This window comes from Carassius gibelio, chromosome B23, assembly GCF_023724105.1.
Source record: "Carassius gibelio isolate Cgi1373 ecotype wild population from Czech Republic chromosome B23, carGib1.2-hapl.c, whole genome shotgun sequence".
Lineage (NCBI taxonomy): Eukaryota > Metazoa > Chordata > Actinopteri > Cypriniformes > Cyprinidae > Carassius > Carassius gibelio.
The window spans coordinates 25,611,578-25,628,900 of NC_068418.1; the positions used below are offsets into that span (position 1 = coordinate 25,611,578).

Here is a 17,323-nt window from a genome sequence, read left to right on the forward strand (position 1 = left end):
TAGCCTCCTCCTGGGTGCTGGCACATGGTGCCTAGCAAACAGACATCTGTAGAGCTGAAGGCTGGGCAACACCTAACACATTTGCGAGATTTTTTAATATCTGTGTGGAGCCCATGTCCTCCCGGGTACTCGCCCCTTTAGGCCAGTAAGGACCTGCTCGATGTCAATCCGCTTGCTGCACCATTCCACTCCACGGACTGGATGTGTGCGCTATTCCCTTTAGGTGAGTTCCTCAGTTCAGAACCCTGGGTTCCTCCAGCACTGTTGATGTCCAGCATTTGTGTGCATGCCCTATCGGTCAGCCCCTGTGTAGGACTAGGTGCCTACATGTGTTGTGATTCCCCTTTTTTCCTGGGCAATCAAACATGTGTATTTCCACAGTAAGTCTTTTGGTAGCGTGTGTCTTTCCCTTGGCAAGCACCTTGCCAGCTCTGTCATTGAAACTTCCACCCTGTGGGCAGATTCATGTGTATCACCGTCTCACGGTTGAAAGCTGCCTTGAAAGTCCTCCTAAGAGCAGGCCCCCTGCTAGCATACGTCCAGCTGGAATATGCTACCCAGTGCATTCTGTGTCAGGTATAGGCCCTCATTCGTGCTGACCTCGTGACAGGGTGTTCTCACTCACACGGGTCACTGGAATACAGCCATGTGGCGTTTTGTAAGGGACCCCATTCATCAGTCTCTTACTTTGCCATATCACTGTTCCGCTGAACTGCTGGGTCACTGGGCTTGGCTCCTCAGCGAAGACTTGAATGCGAGTTGCTTGTGCTGCTCCTTATTTACCCACACTGCAGGGCGGAGCACTTGCGATACCCAGACTTGCGATGCAAATCCCGCAGACCAAGGTACACTGTGTACCATTGGCTCATTTTGTTACCACTCTAAGGTGATTTGGCTCTCGGGGGAGACCCAATTCGCCAGTCTCTTTCTGACGTAACATCTCCATTCCCTCCTTCAGGGATTGAGGGGTACATATGTAACCTAGATGTTGCATTACTAATTACAGTTTTCATAAAGTAATCTGTAATCAGTAACTGTCTACAGTTAGTAATCCACCCAGCCCTGCACATAACAAATAATAATGAATCCAAAATGTAAAATTTACAATCTACTCCACTTTTCTGCAGAACTGCAGTTTTAAACTTATGTTCTTTCAATTGATCTACGAAGTCATGTCTCGACATATCAATCTTCTGTTGGTCACACGGTTTCACGTGATACTAATTCACAGGTCAGAGTTCACCAAACATCAACTTAGGAATGCAGTGAAGTGGAAAACAACTTCACTGGAGCTTGTGTTTCTGCTCTACTACTCTACCAATGAAACCAAAAGTGTAGACTGACCTTTAACAAAAAAAAGGGATGAGTTCTTCAACATGCCAACACAGAGAAAAGCAAACTGCCTTTCATGGGTGTTTAAAGTGTTTTGTTTGTATATCTTGCCTTCTTCTGCTGACTCTCCTCCTCTATAGGAACAATGTTGTGAGTCCTGTGGTCTCCTTCAGTGCAGGACAGACACACACTCGTCTGATCATCTCTGCAGAACAGATCCAGATGTCTCGTGTTTCTGGCATATATAATCCTCCAGATTTTCCACAGCATTGATCAGTGTGTGTTTCTTTAGACGTGGGACTCTGTGATGGGGCTCCAGGTGAGTCTCACAGTAAGAGCTTTGACACATCAGGCAGGACTTCACTGCTTTCTGCAGTATTCCATCACAGAAGTCACAGAACACCTCAGATCCTAGATTGAGTTTCTCCTGAAAGTGTTGCACAACCTCTCTGAGTGTTGTATTAATCTTGAGATCAGGTCTTCTGCTGAATGTTTCTTTACAGAGTGGACAGAAGCAGGTCTGTGTGTTTGTCCAGTGTTCATTCAGGCAGACTCTGCAGAAGTTGTGTCCACATGGAGTGGTGACTGGATCAGTGAACACATCCAGACAGATGGAGCACTGGAGCTCCTCGTTTAGTGGAGCACTGGAGGATGCCATGCTGAAAAGATAATATCAGTATATCATCTACATTTCTGGATAGAGCAGTTTTGATAATTTTAGTTTGTGTATGGATGTTACATTTTAAAAACTAACTAACTAAACTAAAAACCAAATAAAATGTTTTTAAAAAAGTAAACTATAGCCCACTGTTCATATCAAAGTCAAAGCAGACATAGAGCAATATGTGACAGAAGTTTCTGACTGGAATTTAGGACAGAGTTGAGGAATGTCAATCTCACAGATCCTAAGCTCCGCCCCTAACTTCATTTTACTGCTGGTCAGGTGTTTCAGGTCTGGTGACTCTGTTGCACTGCAATGTGATGTTATTGGGCAATAGAACAAGGAACTAAAAAATGAAACTAAATAAATACAGTTTTACAACAATATTTTAGAATCACAAAAAGGTATTTTTATATGAAAGAGGTGGAAGTGTATAATTCAAGCATACAACTTACTAAAAAAACACATTTAAACACCATCTATCATTTTTGTTTAATGGAGTTATGATTTTCACTGGACTTTGTTCATTCTGTCTTCAGTTCAAGTACTTCATGTTTCTGCCTTCTCTAAACTGACAGCACAGTTCAAACTTTGACTTACAGCCAATGAAATTACATTCTGTTACAAACATTGTTACTGCTTCATTATATTTAACTACTGAATGAGGCCTTTACATTTCCATCACTTACCTGTGAGTGAATAGCAGATCTGATCGTTAATTTTCAAGTATTTGAATAGGAGAGTTGTTGTTTGACGAAGCTCTCAGTTCATCTGTTATGTTTCACCTTCACTGAAGTCTTTTTACTCAGCTACAGTGATGTCATAATGTAGCTCCGTCCATGATCATAAATATAAAACAGTGTCTAATTCATTCCTGCTGTTTGTGTAACAGTGCAAAGTGCTATGGGAGTTTAGTGTACTAATCAGAAAGAAGTGAACGCAATGAAGTGAACAAATTTGGACGGTGACTGTGCGTGAGAAACATCATCATATGTACTTTTATATTACATGTACCTTATTTTAGAAAATGATATTAATAGCAATAACCAGGGCCACTTTAAGATATCCAGAGGCTTCTGTGCTACAGTGTTACGGTAGGCCCTCCCTCCCTAGATTTTTTTTTTTTTTCTGCTTACAGACTTATCAGGTCCCTTGAGTTGATCAAGCATGAGTTGAAAGTGTCCTTCTATTCTATTCTGGGAAAACTGTGTCCAGTGTCGTCCTCCTCAGGATGTTTGTCTGTCACCTTCAGGTAGAAGGTGTGATTTGTAGGGTTTGTTAGATCTCCATAGGTGAAGGAAAAATTTCACTGATGATGCTCCTGTGTGTGCACGACATCTAAACAACTTCTGAATGACCATGCATTAACAGAACACTGATGACTGTGGTGATGTTGTGGGATGAGAAAAGGGGTTATAAAAAACAAACACACACACACACACACACACACACACACACACACACACACACACACACACACAAAACCCAAAGGAACAATCATGTCGAAAGTGTGAGTGGTAAATGAGTTCTCCATTATTCAGAGTCAACTATTCAGTAAACTGTTCTCATTTGATAGCCAAATTGTTAGACCAAAAAGTGTTTGGTCTGGATGAATGAAACTGAAGTAGCAAAATCAATATAACTGTTATATTTACCACTAGTGTGCATAATTCAAATATGTAACATAATTAAACATAAAAATACACAAATGAATAATTAACATCATAAAATTGCCAATATTGTTTTAATTATAAAAAAAAAGCATTAATGCAGATCTAAGGTTTCAGCTAGGTCAAACAGAGAATGAAATGAAAAGAAAGAGAGATTTTAAATCTGTAGTTCAGCTATTTCAATCACCCTTTGTGCTTCTGATGTGCAGGCCAGTCACACTTGATAATGTAAGTTTGATTGGAAATGATCAGATATTCTTTATTTAGATTTGATTAAGTCTGAATGGTCATTAGACATATGTTGTAAACTATTGTTCCCCCACAATGTTGATGATTGGGCATGATACATTTTTGGCTTAAGAGACCAGTTGTGTTGATGAATATAGCTCTCATTTTACAATTTGTAAAGATAATTTTGAATTAATTGATGTGTGACTGTAGCCATGCAAGTTCTATGCACATTACAATGTTTACATACAGTTAGTCCATAAAACTGTTTGCCGTAATTAAAATAAAATGATAAAAAATAATTTATTTTGACCTATATGTAAGTCAATAATGCGTTATAGATTTGAATGATGTGAGTACATTAGACCTGGGTGTCCTAATGTTCAATACCATGTAAGTATATTGTGCAGTTGTAATAATGAGTGTGTTCTGTATGTTTGTGTGAATATTTGTGTAAAGGAGATGAGTGATGTCTAGCCTAATGTAATCTGTGTTGTATAATTTAGTTCCAGTGCTACACTGCGAGGTCATGTAATTACTTGTGCAGTGCTATGTTAATGACCCCTTGTATCTTCTCACCCATCTCCTTGTTGTGTGTGCAAGTGTAGTGTAGGTGGGACCAGACGTCCCTGTGGAGTTTGTCTCCCAGAGATGACAGCAATCAGTCTGAAACTGAAACAGACAGAGAGAAAACAGCTTAACCTTGAGCCTTTTCATGAATTGCTTGACGAACGGTGGATCTTGAAAGCAAATTTGTTTAGTTTACATAGACATTTATCATTGTCATGATCATTTTTTGTAAACAAAAGGCCAAAATAAACTGTTTGACCTATACAGTAGCCTTAACACCGTAGGCTATGCCTCAGTTTTCATTTATACTTCTACGTCGTTGTCCACATTGACGTGCAGTACACATGCAATCTGATAGTCTGCAGTGTCTCTCTCCACTGACCTCGCTCTGTTCCCACGGCTCTCGGCCCCGCCCCCTCATCACAATCAAATTCTCAATGAATCCGATGGGGTCACTGTTAGGTGATTGTTCATCCTTGAGATGTTCAATTAAAATGGTCTTTGTAATGGTATTAGCTGTTGAAACCTCCTGAGGGCTGTATTCATCTGCAGAACACTCATTTTCAGCAGGTGTGTGTCTCTTGAGTTTGGCAGGTGGATGAATGTGTCCAGGGTTTCTACGTGTGGTTGAGCTCAGCATGTGAGCACATCTTAGGGAGTCAGTCTGAGCCTTTACGGAGAAACCTCTGCTTCTTTTGGCACCTTCTCTAGGACAATACTGTAGTCTGAATCAACTTAATGAATCCTCTCACCTTCAGCAGTGCGGTTATCTGGGCAGACTTAGTGAGAGTGAGATAGAAAAGTCCTAAGTTAACATAAGAACAAACGAGCAAAAGAGAAACCTGATGAATTCATGTCAGCAAGTGCACAGTATAGTGGTACATGTGGTGTTAAATGTCTTTTATGTTACGTATGGTTGAGTGGTCCCATGTAAGCATTCATTTGAGACCAGACGTCTTCCTGGTATCTGTCCTCCAAAGAACTACAGTGTTCAACCTGAGACAGAAACAAATACAGAGAGAAGGACAGTTAATTTTGAACTTTTCATCAGTTTCATGTACAGGCATGTGTAATTATTTGAACTATATTCATCCTCAGTTTTGTCTGTTTGACAATTGTTGTTTTATGGTGTTGTTCACACATGCAGATCTCTGTGGAACATAAAGACTTCTGGTATTTTTGGTCTGATGTTTAGTATTTTACACCTCCCTTTCATCATTTTTCGAGTAAATTTAAAAAATCAAATGGTGTTGTGTAGCTTCATTATACTGTGTTTTTGTGCAAATACAGTCATGTTTCAAACAAAGGAAAAGAGGTTTTACAGATGTGATGTTACAGATGAAGTTGTTAGTTGGTGCTCCTCAGTGAAGGATGAATTGGTTCACTATCTCTTGTGCCACACTGTTGAAATGAAAACACACCTCCTCACTTTTGGGCACTGGGTAGCAGACCAATTAAATTTAACTGTAAGTGTTAGCAAATCACATTTCTCCATGTAATGCCATGCTTGGCGATTATAATATAATGTACATTATAATTTGATTCATAATATAGTTATATTAAAATAGTATATATTCTAATTGTATGAACGACTATTCCTTCTTAAAGCCAATGAGAGAATCTGAAGTTGTCAACATCCAGTGACTGCAAGCACTTTTGGAGTACATAGTCAAATCACAACTATTCAGATATTTTCCATCTACAATAATGTCTAAGTTTTCACAAATTGCGTTCTCATATCAGTTTATTTGACTATGAAAAGGTGTTGAGGAGCCGGGCAAGCTCAGGGCTGATGCAATGCACAATCACTGTTTTTAGGTCTCAAAGGTTTGTTTAATATCGTCTGTTTAAAGACTATATGAAGGTCCAGTAGCCATTTGCTTTATACAAGGTGTGACTCTGTTAAGCACCAGCCAATAATTGGATGCTGGTATTCCCATTTATTTTTATTTATTTATTTTTTTCCCTTGTTGCTTTGGCAAACAAATAAAATATTTATATTTCAGAACAGGGCATTTCATTCCTCGTCAAGGTTGCTGCTATCACGTCCCTGCTGAATGATTTCATTCCCATCGGCTCCGGTCTAGCAATATGAGTATCTAGACTAATTCTACAAATGTGTGTTCATTGGATGCGTCAGTATTTCAATATTTCTTCAAGGCATATAAGAATTGACTTACCACAGCAGCTGGTGAAAGAGAAGGACAAGAAAAAAAACTCTTGTTCAGTGAAAATCCATATTGAGCTAAAAACACAACACACACTTGTTTAGGAGATCACGACAACGATCACCACTTTGTAAGCTCCACGCACTTGGACCAACGAAGGTATCCAGTGAGGGCTGAAGGGTTCTTGTGTGTTTGTTCAAATTCAATTCAATTGTAATCTTATAATTTTTTTATGAGTTAGATAAGAGTTAGAATGCCAATTATTATTGATCATTTATAGAGTAATTTATCTAAACATCTGATTATTCTATTCATTAGGGGAAGTCATGGCTAGATAGTCAGGTTAGAGAGTCTCTAATGGTTAGAGAGTGGGAGTTGTAATCCAAAGGTTTCAGAGTTTGAGTCTCGGGCTGTGGAGTGAATGTACAGTGCTCTCCTATACCTTCAATACCACGACTGAGGTGCCCTTGAGCAAGAAACTGAACACCCAACTTCTCCTCTCGGCCGCCGTGGTCGTGGTATACATGGCTGGCCACTGCTCCGGATGTGTGTTCACTGAGTGTGTGTGTGTGCATTTTGGATTTGTTAAATGCAGAGCACGAATGACGTTGTATGCCACATCACTTTCACTTTTTTTTATTCACTTTTTAATATTATTGTAGCATACTCGTTCATTTGGGGGCTCATGATATCGCTTCAGCTGTTAGTGTATTAAACGGTCACATTCTCTTCAGTCTTGGTTATTAGGCAAAGGTAATTGACTAATACTTTAGATGGACACATGCTTGCTCATTCTAAAAGTACTTTTAATTACCCCCATAGATGTTGTGAGCCATGTCCTGGGCACCTATCAGCGTCGCCCTGGCAACGAGGGAGATTCACCTGCACGCAATCACAGCGGGCTGATCGGTCCCAGCTGAAGCGGATGAGGAGAGGACTATAAACGCTGTGGCTGAAGGTGACACAAGGAAGAGAGGATCTTCAGATGACTGAAAATAACGTTGTGTCTCTTGTCCCTCTAGACAGCTGCGGATCGACCAGCCCGCCACCCGAGCACCGGACCCCAAGTTCCCTTGCACTCAGCCGGCCAGCAAACAGGATCACGGAGGACGAGCACTGGACACCACAGGATTCAGCACTACACAGAGCACCATTCAATAAATGCACCCTCCGGGGCTTCACTTTGCACTAAACCCTGTCGTGTGATTCTTCAGCCCTTGACACTGGTGGAGAATGTGGGCAGCTTACTGAAGAATCACCGACTCACCAAGTTGTTTTTTCCCCCCCTCTGATTCCTCGTCAGGCGGTGACTCCCTTTCCAGCTATGGAAGAGCTTCTCAAGCACCTGACGGAAGTAAGCCTTTGCCAGCAGCAGATCGTTGAGCACATGGCCGCTCGCCAAGGCGAAACGGAGCGTGAAGTCGCCACTCTCCGCTTCACGGCCGCTCAGCGGGCACCGCTGCCGGACCCGCGCACTCAAGCCACCCAGCTCCTGCCGAAGATGACCGTCCACGACGACATAGAGCATTACCTGGGCATGTTTGAATCCATCGCCGCACGAGAGGACTGGCCCCGTGAAGAATGGGCGTGGATACTGGCACCATTGCTGACCGGGGAACCCCAACAGGCCTACTTTTCTATGCCAGCCCACCAAAAGGAATCCTATGATGAACTGCGGAAGGAAATTCTGGCGCGTGTGGGTTTGTCGCCCATCGCCGCGGCCCAATTGTTCCGAACCTGGGAGTATAATAGTCGGTTGCCAGCCCGCGCCCAAGCTGCCGAACTCAACCGCCTCGCCCATCACTGGTTGCTCGCCGGGAGCCCCAGCGCCGCCCAAGTGGCCGAACGTGTCTTCGTGGACCGGTATTTGTGCGCCCTGCCACCGCCCCTTCGACAGGCGGCCGGGATGAGGAATCCACGCACCGTGGGAGAGCTCGTCGAGGCCGTGGAGCTGGCGGAGATGACGATGCGACGAGAGGCTGGGGAGCGAGCACCGCCATTTCCCCGGAGGGTGTACCAGGAGCAACGCACGCCAGAGGGCACCCAGCGCACAGTCAGCAGGTCGGCGGTTCCCGGCGTGCAGGATGAGCCGATGCCCACGGAGCCACCACCCTCTCCCAATCACGCCTGGCTGGCAGGCTGTGCAGTCCATCTGGCGCCACCGCGAGGAGCACCCCAGACCGAGGTTACCATTAACGGCCGACCGTATACCGCCCTGTTGGACTCTGGAAGTGCGGTGAGCCTGGTCCAGTCCTCCCTGTTTCCCCCACGGACCGGAACCAAAGCGCGCCTCTCCATTACCTGCATCCATGGGGAAACCCAGTACGTGCCCACCTGACGAGTAACACTCTCCACGAGAGCTGGCACCTGGCCATTGGAAGTGGCCGTAGTCAGGGACCTGCCCGTGCCCGTGCTGTTGGGGAGAGACTGGCCAGGCTTCGACCAACTGCTCACCCAAGTCACCCGGCCTGCCAGCCCTGCCGGGAACCACCAGAAGAGGAGGAACCACAGCCGGGGTCCCCGACAGCACCCTGTCCTCCTGGCTTCGGAAAGCGCCCGAGATGGTGAGTCCCCCCCCCCCCAAAGTGCTAACCTTTTCTATGATGTGTTCCAGCAGGTGCGGGGTGGGGGAAGTTTTATGAAGGAGCAGCTCGGGGACGACCGGCTGAAGCACTGCTGGAAGCAGGTGAGAGTGGTTGAGGGAAAAGAGGTCCAACCACCACCACACCCAACCCCACACTTCGTGGTTCAGAACGGCCTGCTGTACTGTCGCGCAGCGGAGAGGGGAGGAGGTCAAGCTGTTGGTAGTCCCACGCACGAAGACGCAGACGATCATCGAGCTAGCCCATTCCCATCCTATGGCGGGCCACCTGGGGGTGCAAAACACCACTCACCGAGTCCGGGACCGGTTCCATTGGCCCGGCATGGAGGCGGAGATCAAGCGGTTTTGTCAGGCATGTCCGGACTGTCAACGGACGTCCCCCCAAGCTCCTCCCCCAGCTCCGCTAATCCTGCTGCCCATCATTGAGGTGCCCTTTGAGCGGATAGGAATGGACCTCGTAGGGCCGCTGCCGAAGTCCGCCCGGGGACACGAACACATCCTCGTCATCGTGGATTATGCGACCCGGTACCCCGAAGCCATTCCACTGCGCAAAGCCACGTCCAAGGCCATCGCCCAGGAGCTCTTCCTGCTGTGCAGCCGGGTCGGCATACCCCGGGAGATACTGACCGACCAGGGCACCCCCTTCATGTCCCGGACGATGGCTGACCTCTGCCACCTCCTAAAGGTCAAGCAGCTTCGGACCACCATGTACCACCCACAGACCGATGGGCTGGTCGAGAGGTTCAACAAAACCTTGAAGCAGATGCTTCGCCGCGTGGCTGCGGACGACCGAAGGGATTGGGATCAAATGCTGCTGTACGTCCTCTTCGGCATCCGGGAAGTCCCCCAGGCCTCCACTGGATTCACACCATTCGAGCTCCTGTTTGGGCGGCAGCCCCGTGGCCTGCCCGATGTCGCCCGAGAGGCCTGGGAGCAGCAGCCGACCGCCCATCGAACCACAATCGAGCACATGAGGGAGATGAGGGAGAGGATCGACCTGGCGGCCGCCCAAGAAGCTCAACGTTGACGATACGACCAGGCGGCCCAACCACGGGAATTCCAGCCAGGGGATTACGTTCTAGTCCTCGTCCCCACAGCGGCATGTAAATTCCTCGCCAATTGGCAAGGCCCATACATCGTCGCGGAGAAGGTGGGGCCCGTGACTTACAGAGTACACCAGCCGGGGCGCCGGAAGGAAAGCCAACTGTACCACATCAATCTCCTGAAGCGCTGGGAGGGGACGGGGACTCAGCTTGCGGCCCTAGCCGCCTCCTCACCCGTGGTTGTTGACATCAGCCCCCACCTGTCGGCCGCCCAGAAGACAGAGCTTCAACATTTGGGTCGGTCAGTTCTCCGATGTGTTCTCCCCATGGCCCGGGTGGACCAACCTACTGCAGCATGATGTCCGCACACCACAAGGGACCGTTGTGCGGCAGCATTAATTCTAACTCAGATTACAAAATAATGGAGTCAGATTACAATTGAAGTTAAATTGAATAACTTTGCACACTGAAAAGACCGAACACACGAGAAACCTTCAGCCATCACTGGAGACCTTCCTTGTGCAAAGTGTGTGGAGCTTACAACAATATATCGTCATGTTGGTTGTTGATTAATGGGTAGACATTTACTATTACAGGCCTTTATATATCTTATATCTTTATATAATCTGTATTAGCACATATTTAATACATTGGGCAACTTTTTAAATGTATGTATGCATTTATTTATTTAGATATTGGCAGATATTTAATGCATCAGTAAATATTTAAATCTGTATTTGCAGATATTTGACATTTTGGAAAATATTTACTTTTGAATTGATATTGTCAGATATTTCATATTTGGCCAATATTTAAGACTTGAGTCATATATCTCTTTCATCGTTTCATGTCATCAGTCTTTATGACTGAAAACACTTATGACATCATCCTGCCCTACACAGATTTTCATCCAATCAGAATCTCTCTAAGAATGTACTTCCTCTTGTGACAGACAAGCAGAGCAATTAGCATATTCTGAGTCACGTGACTATAAAGTCTCATGAAATAAAAACTGAAGGTGCCAATATAGTCAAATTAAAATGGTGAAATCAATACATTGATATTTCTGGAGAGTGCTGTGTTTTCTAGATGTCTGTTTTTTGGACTCTTTGCTCTTCATGTGAATGTCCATCTGTTGATGTGGACACACACTCTTTTCTCTCGTTCACATGCAGTGAGTGGATCTGTGGATCAGTGTTTGTGTTTGATGTGTGTGGAAAATCTGGACTTATTTTATACAACAACATCCTGAAATACAAACCTGAATCCTCCAAACTGGACTCAGTTTAAGGGTTCCTCTCAGAAATCTGCTTTACATACATTATGTTTAAAACATTAACACTTAAATTTATTTGTCTACTATTTTTTAACCACAGTTTAGCAGTCTGTAGTATGCAGTGCTGAACATTTCAAACAGTTTGTCTGATAATGAGACAAACAGAGTTTATGTCTGATCAAACTGAAAAATGAAGGGAAAGTTGAGAGCATTGTATTGTGAGACCCAGTATTTCATTAATACTTCCATGTTATTATTTCTGCAGAATGCACACAGTGTGTATATGTTCAGTGTGCACAGAAAAACATGCATTTGATGAATGAAATGGAACTTTATCTCTTTCTTTCTTGTTTTTACTTTTCTTATGTTCCAATTTTTCAATCTATCTTTTTCTGTTTCTGTTGGCAGATGCTTGATAGTTTGGGGGAATATTTATTTAGTTTTCTGTTTTGGCAGATATTTATTTATTTAGTATCGGCAGCTATATGATGGTTTGGGGCAATATTTTACTTTATTTATCAACAATGGCAAATATTAATTAGTTTTTTTGTATTTTCAGATAATCATGTCATAAACTAATCGAGCGCAGCGTCAGTTCAGTCAGGCCACGGAGGCAAGGTTGTGAACAGCTGATGCGGTCAGCTGTCTAATCGCTCCAATCACCACATCTCTCCTATTAGACACGGGACATATATATATACGTGCCACTACTGCTCGGTAAGTATGCTCAACGACTCGCAACCCTCCCTCCCTCCCCATTATATGCATGAGCACATTACTGCACACCTTCTGGCTGTTGTCTTGTTTGTTTCAGATCACTAATGAAATATGGCGGCGCGCACTGACGCTGCGCACCTTCTGGCTGTTGTCTTGTTTGTTTCAGATCACTAATGAAATATGGCGGCGCGCACTGACGCAGCGGCTCGAGGCTCCCAGTTACCCTGCACTTTTTTATGTATTTTATGTGTGTTTTGTTTTGTTTTTATACACCCATGCATAAGCAAGACAACCTACGATCGTCAAACATTGATAAACATCGGATTTGCAGCGAAAATGGATATTACAACTTCCTTTTCACGGACTCAAAACATTCCGCTGGAGATAGCGAGATCCCCGGGCACCGTGTGGATTGTTGTCGGGTCTGGGAGGCGCCGGAGGCGGCGCAAGGAGAGAAAGCAGAAACGCGGATGCCGAGCAGGCCTGCTAGCCCGGCTAAGGAAATAGCCGCACCGACCTCCACTACCTTCTATCTTCCCTGCAAACTCTAGATCCCTGGCGAATAAGATGGACGAGCTGAAGTCAATGATCGCCTATAATCACATCATACGTGAGTGCTGTCTGTTGATTTTTAGCGAAACTTGGCTACACCCGCAAATCCCCTACTAGGGGAGAAAACATCTTAGATCATGTTTACTCCAACATTAAAAATGCCTACAGAGCATCTCCCCTCCCCCACCTCGGACAGTCAGACAACCTCTCTCTGCTTCTCTCCCCAGCCTACACCCCCCTCAGGAGACAAACAAAACCAGCCATACAGACCATCACAGCCTGGCCCGAAAAGGCACTCATTCAGCTGCAAGACTGCTTTGCATGCACAGAATGGAGTATTTTTGAAGATCAGAACCTGGACACACACACTGAGTCTGTCCTCTTTTACATCAAGTGTTGTATTGGAAACGTCACAGAGGAAAGACGCATACGGATCTTCCCAAACAGGAAGCCCTGGATGACAAGTGAAGTCCAGACTCTGATCAGAGCCCGTAACCTGGCCTTCAAGACAGGAGATAGAGCTCTATACAGCACTGCCAGGGCAGACCTGAGGAGGGGTATTAAGCAGGCTAAGGATTCTCATAAGGGGCAAGTAGAGGGTCATCTGACTGATAATAACCCGCGACAGATGTGGAGGGGTATACAGGCCTTAACCAACTATAAAGGCCACCCCCCCTCTACATCCTCCAGCAGCAGCATCCTGGTGGAGGAGCTAAACAGCTTCTTTGCCCGGTTTGAGACCAATACAATACATCGGCAGTCACTGCCCCTCCCACCCGGCTCCAGCGGTTCATCTCTCTCTCTTCAGGAGCATGAGGTTAGGAAGTACCTGAGAGCGGTAAATCCACGAAAAGCTGCTGGTCCAGATGGCATCCCAGGAGCGGCGGTTAAAGCATGTGCAGACCAGCTGGCAGGGATCCTCACAAAACTTTTCAATCTCTCCCTGACACATGCCACTATTCCCACATGTCTGAAGGCCTCCATTATTATTCCCATTCCCAAAAAACCAGCCATAGACACCTTAAATGACTATAGACCCATCGCTCTGACGTCTGTAATTATGAAGTGCCTGGAGCGATCAGTCTCCCAGCACATTAGAGACTGCCTACCCCCTTTCTTCGACCCCTACCAGTTTGCCTATCGGGCAAACAGGTCCACAGAGGATGCTATCGCCCTTACACTTCATACAGCGCTGAGCCATCTGGAGAACAAGAACAGCTATGTAAGGATGCTCTTCGTGGACTATAGCTCAGCTTTTAACACAATTATTCCGGATATTCTTCACAGTAAACTGTTACAGCTGCAGATCCCCCTCTCCACCTGTAACTGGATTAAAAACTTTCTAACGAGCCGTCCACAATCCTCACAAAACTTTTCAATCTCTCCCTGACACATGCCACTATTCCCACATGTCTGAAGGCCTCCATTATTATTCCCATTCCCAAAAAACCAGCCATAGACACCTTAAATGACTATAGACCCATCGCTCTGACGTATGTAATTATGAAGTGCCTGGAGCGATCAGTCTCCCAGCACATTAGAGACTGCCTACCCCCTTTCTTCGACCCCTACCAGTTTGCCTATCGGGCAAACAGGTCCACAGAGGATGCTATCGCCCTTACACTTCATACAGCGCTGAGCCATCTGGAGAACAAGAACAGCTATGTAAGGATGCTCTTCGTGGACTATAGCTCAGCTTTTAACACAATTATTCCGGACATTCTTCACAGTAAACTGTTACAGCTGCAGATCCCCCTCTCCACCTGTAACTGGATTAAAAACTTTCTAACAAGCCGTCCACAATCCGTGAGATTCGGCCCACATCAATCCTCCACACCAACGCTGAGTACTGGCTCTCCTCAAGGCTGCGTTTTGAGCCCACTGCTGTATGGACTGTACACCTATGATTGCTCTCCAATTTATCCAACTAACCATATTATAAAATATGCTGATGACACCACAGTGGTTGGATGTATTTTTAATGGGGATGAGTCAGCTTATAGGGCAGAGGTGAAGGTTTTATCGCGCTGGTGCTCAGAAAATAACCTGACTTTAAATATTTAAAAAACAAAAGAGTTAATTCTGGACTTCAGGAAGCACAGAGAGGATTACACCCCCCTCCTCATAAATGGAGCCCAGGTGGAAATTGTCACCAACTTTAAGTTTCTGGGCACCTACATCTCTTCTGACTACTCGTGGACCCCCAACATCAGGGCCCTGGTTAAGAAGGCCCAGCAGCGGCTACACTTCTTACGTGTCCTCAGAAAGAACAATATGGACACAAAGCTGCTGCTGGCTTTCTATAACTCCTCTGTGGTGAGCATGTTCACATATTGTTTAAGCGTTTGGTATGCAGGCTCAACCGCTGAGGTTGCAGCCCCCCCCCATTCCTGGAGAGGAAATCGGCCACAGCCATCTGCGCCCCCGGCCTGTGAATCACCTTGCCTGTAAAGCTAGATACCAACGGGTGATTTGCGCGTTGGTATCCTTCATGCGGTAGAGCCACTGGAGGGGTGCGTGGTCTGAGCAGAAGGTGAACTCCCGTCCCAGGAGATAGTAACGAAGGGTGAGAACTGCCCACCTGATGGCCAAACACTCCTTCTCTATGGTGCTGTACTTAGTCTCTCTCTTGGAGAGCTTCCGACTAATGTACAGCACCGGGGGGTCCCCCCCCCCACCTCCTGGGACAGGACCGCGCCCAGCCCCCTGTCCGACGCATCGGTCTGCACAAAAAAGGGGAGAGCAAAGTTAGGAGAGTGCAGGAGCGGCCCGCCACAAAGGGCCGCCTTAACTCGGGTAAAGGCCCGTTGGCACGGCTCCGTCCACTGGACCGTTTCTGGTACCTCCTTTTTAGTGAGGTCAGTCAACGGGCTGGTGAGGTCCGAATAATGAGGAATAAACCTCCTGTAATATCCCGCCAGCTCCAAGAACTGCCTCACCTCCTTTTTGGTCTTGGGCCTGGGACAGGTTGCAATTGCTGCCGTCTTATCAATTTGGGGACGCACCTGCCCGTGGCCCAAGTGGAAGCCCAGATACTTTATCTCCACCCGCCCAACTGCGCACTTCTTCGGGTTGGCCGTTAGCCCCGCCTGTCTCAGCGCCCTGAGGACCACCCTCACATGCTCCATATGCCGCCACCATTCCCCGCTATAGATGATAATATCATCCAGGTAGGGGGCGGCATATGCGGCACGGGGCCGCAGCACTCGATCCATGAGGCGCTGAAACGTAGCCGGGCCCCGGGTGAAGCGTAACAAATTGGTGTAATCCAAACGGCGTGGTGAAGGCTGTCTTTTCTTTGGACATAGGAGATAAGGGGATCTGCCAATAACCTTTGGTTAAGTCCAATGTCGAATAAAAACGAGCCGTGCCTAGCCGATCGAGCAACTCGTCAATCCGTGGCATTGGATAAGCATCAAATTTGGAAACTGCATTCACCCTGCTATAGTCTACACAGAACCGTACCAAGCCGTCCGTTTTGGGCACCAAAACTAAGCGGGGAGCTGCGCTGCGAATTATGACACCCAGCTCTGTCTCAATGTGGTGCTGAATCAGGTCCGTACGACCGGGTAGGGGAGAAAACACGTCCACAAATTCTACCTGCAACTGCGTGATGTAAGTGAGCTGCGAGGGCGAGCGGTGGTCCCCTCATAGAGCCATTGCGAGGGGTTTTTCTTTAATAATCGCCTCTGGCCCGAGATCCTTCTCCCCACTCACTGCCGACGCTAGCAACACTGACTCCTCCCCGCTCCATTTTTTAAGGAGGTTGAGGTGGTAGATTTGCCGTGAGTCGCCTCTATCTGTCCGTACTACCTCATAATTGAGATCTCCTATCCACCGTGTGAACTCAAAGGGTCCTTGCCACTTGGCTAACAATTTGGAGCTAGAGGTTGGCAGTAATACGAGCACTTTATCTCCCGGTGCAAATTCTTGCAACTTAGTTCCCCGGTTATATAGCTGGCTTTGTCTGCCCTGGGCCTGAAGCAAATTCTCCATAGAGAGCCGCCCCAGTGTATGGAGTTTTGCGCGCAGGTCCAGGACATATTGAATTTCATTTTTGCTATCTGAGTGTCCGTCCTCCCAAGTTTCTCTCAGGACGTCTAGCACCCCCTTGGGCTGATGTCCATAGAGAAGCTCGAAGCGGGAAAACCCCGTGGTGGCTTGGGGGACCTCGCACACAGCAAATAAGAGGGGTTCTAGCCAACGGTCCCAATTTTTCGCGTCTTGTTGTACAACTTCCGGATCATGGTTTTTAATGTGCGATTAAACCGTTCGACCAAACCGTCCATTTGTGGGTGATAGACGCTGGTACGCACCGCTTTAATGCCAAACAATCCATACAATTAGTTTAACGTGCGTGACATAAACGCGGTGCCCTGGTCCGTGAGAATCTCCTTTGGGATTTCCTCGCGGGAGATTAAACGAAACAAGGCATCCGCCACACTCTTGGCTGAGATGTTGCGGAGCGCCACTGCTTCAGGATACCGTGTCGCGTAATCCACTA

The 17,323-nt window shown here is 46.3% G+C and overlaps 1 pseudogene; it reads right to left on the reverse strand.

Annotated features, from left to right (window-relative positions):
• Positions 1-17,323, reverse strand: part of LOC128011799 (E3 ubiquitin-protein ligase TRIM39-like) — an 82,841-nt pseudogene that overhangs the window by 9,948 nt on the left and 55,570 nt on the right.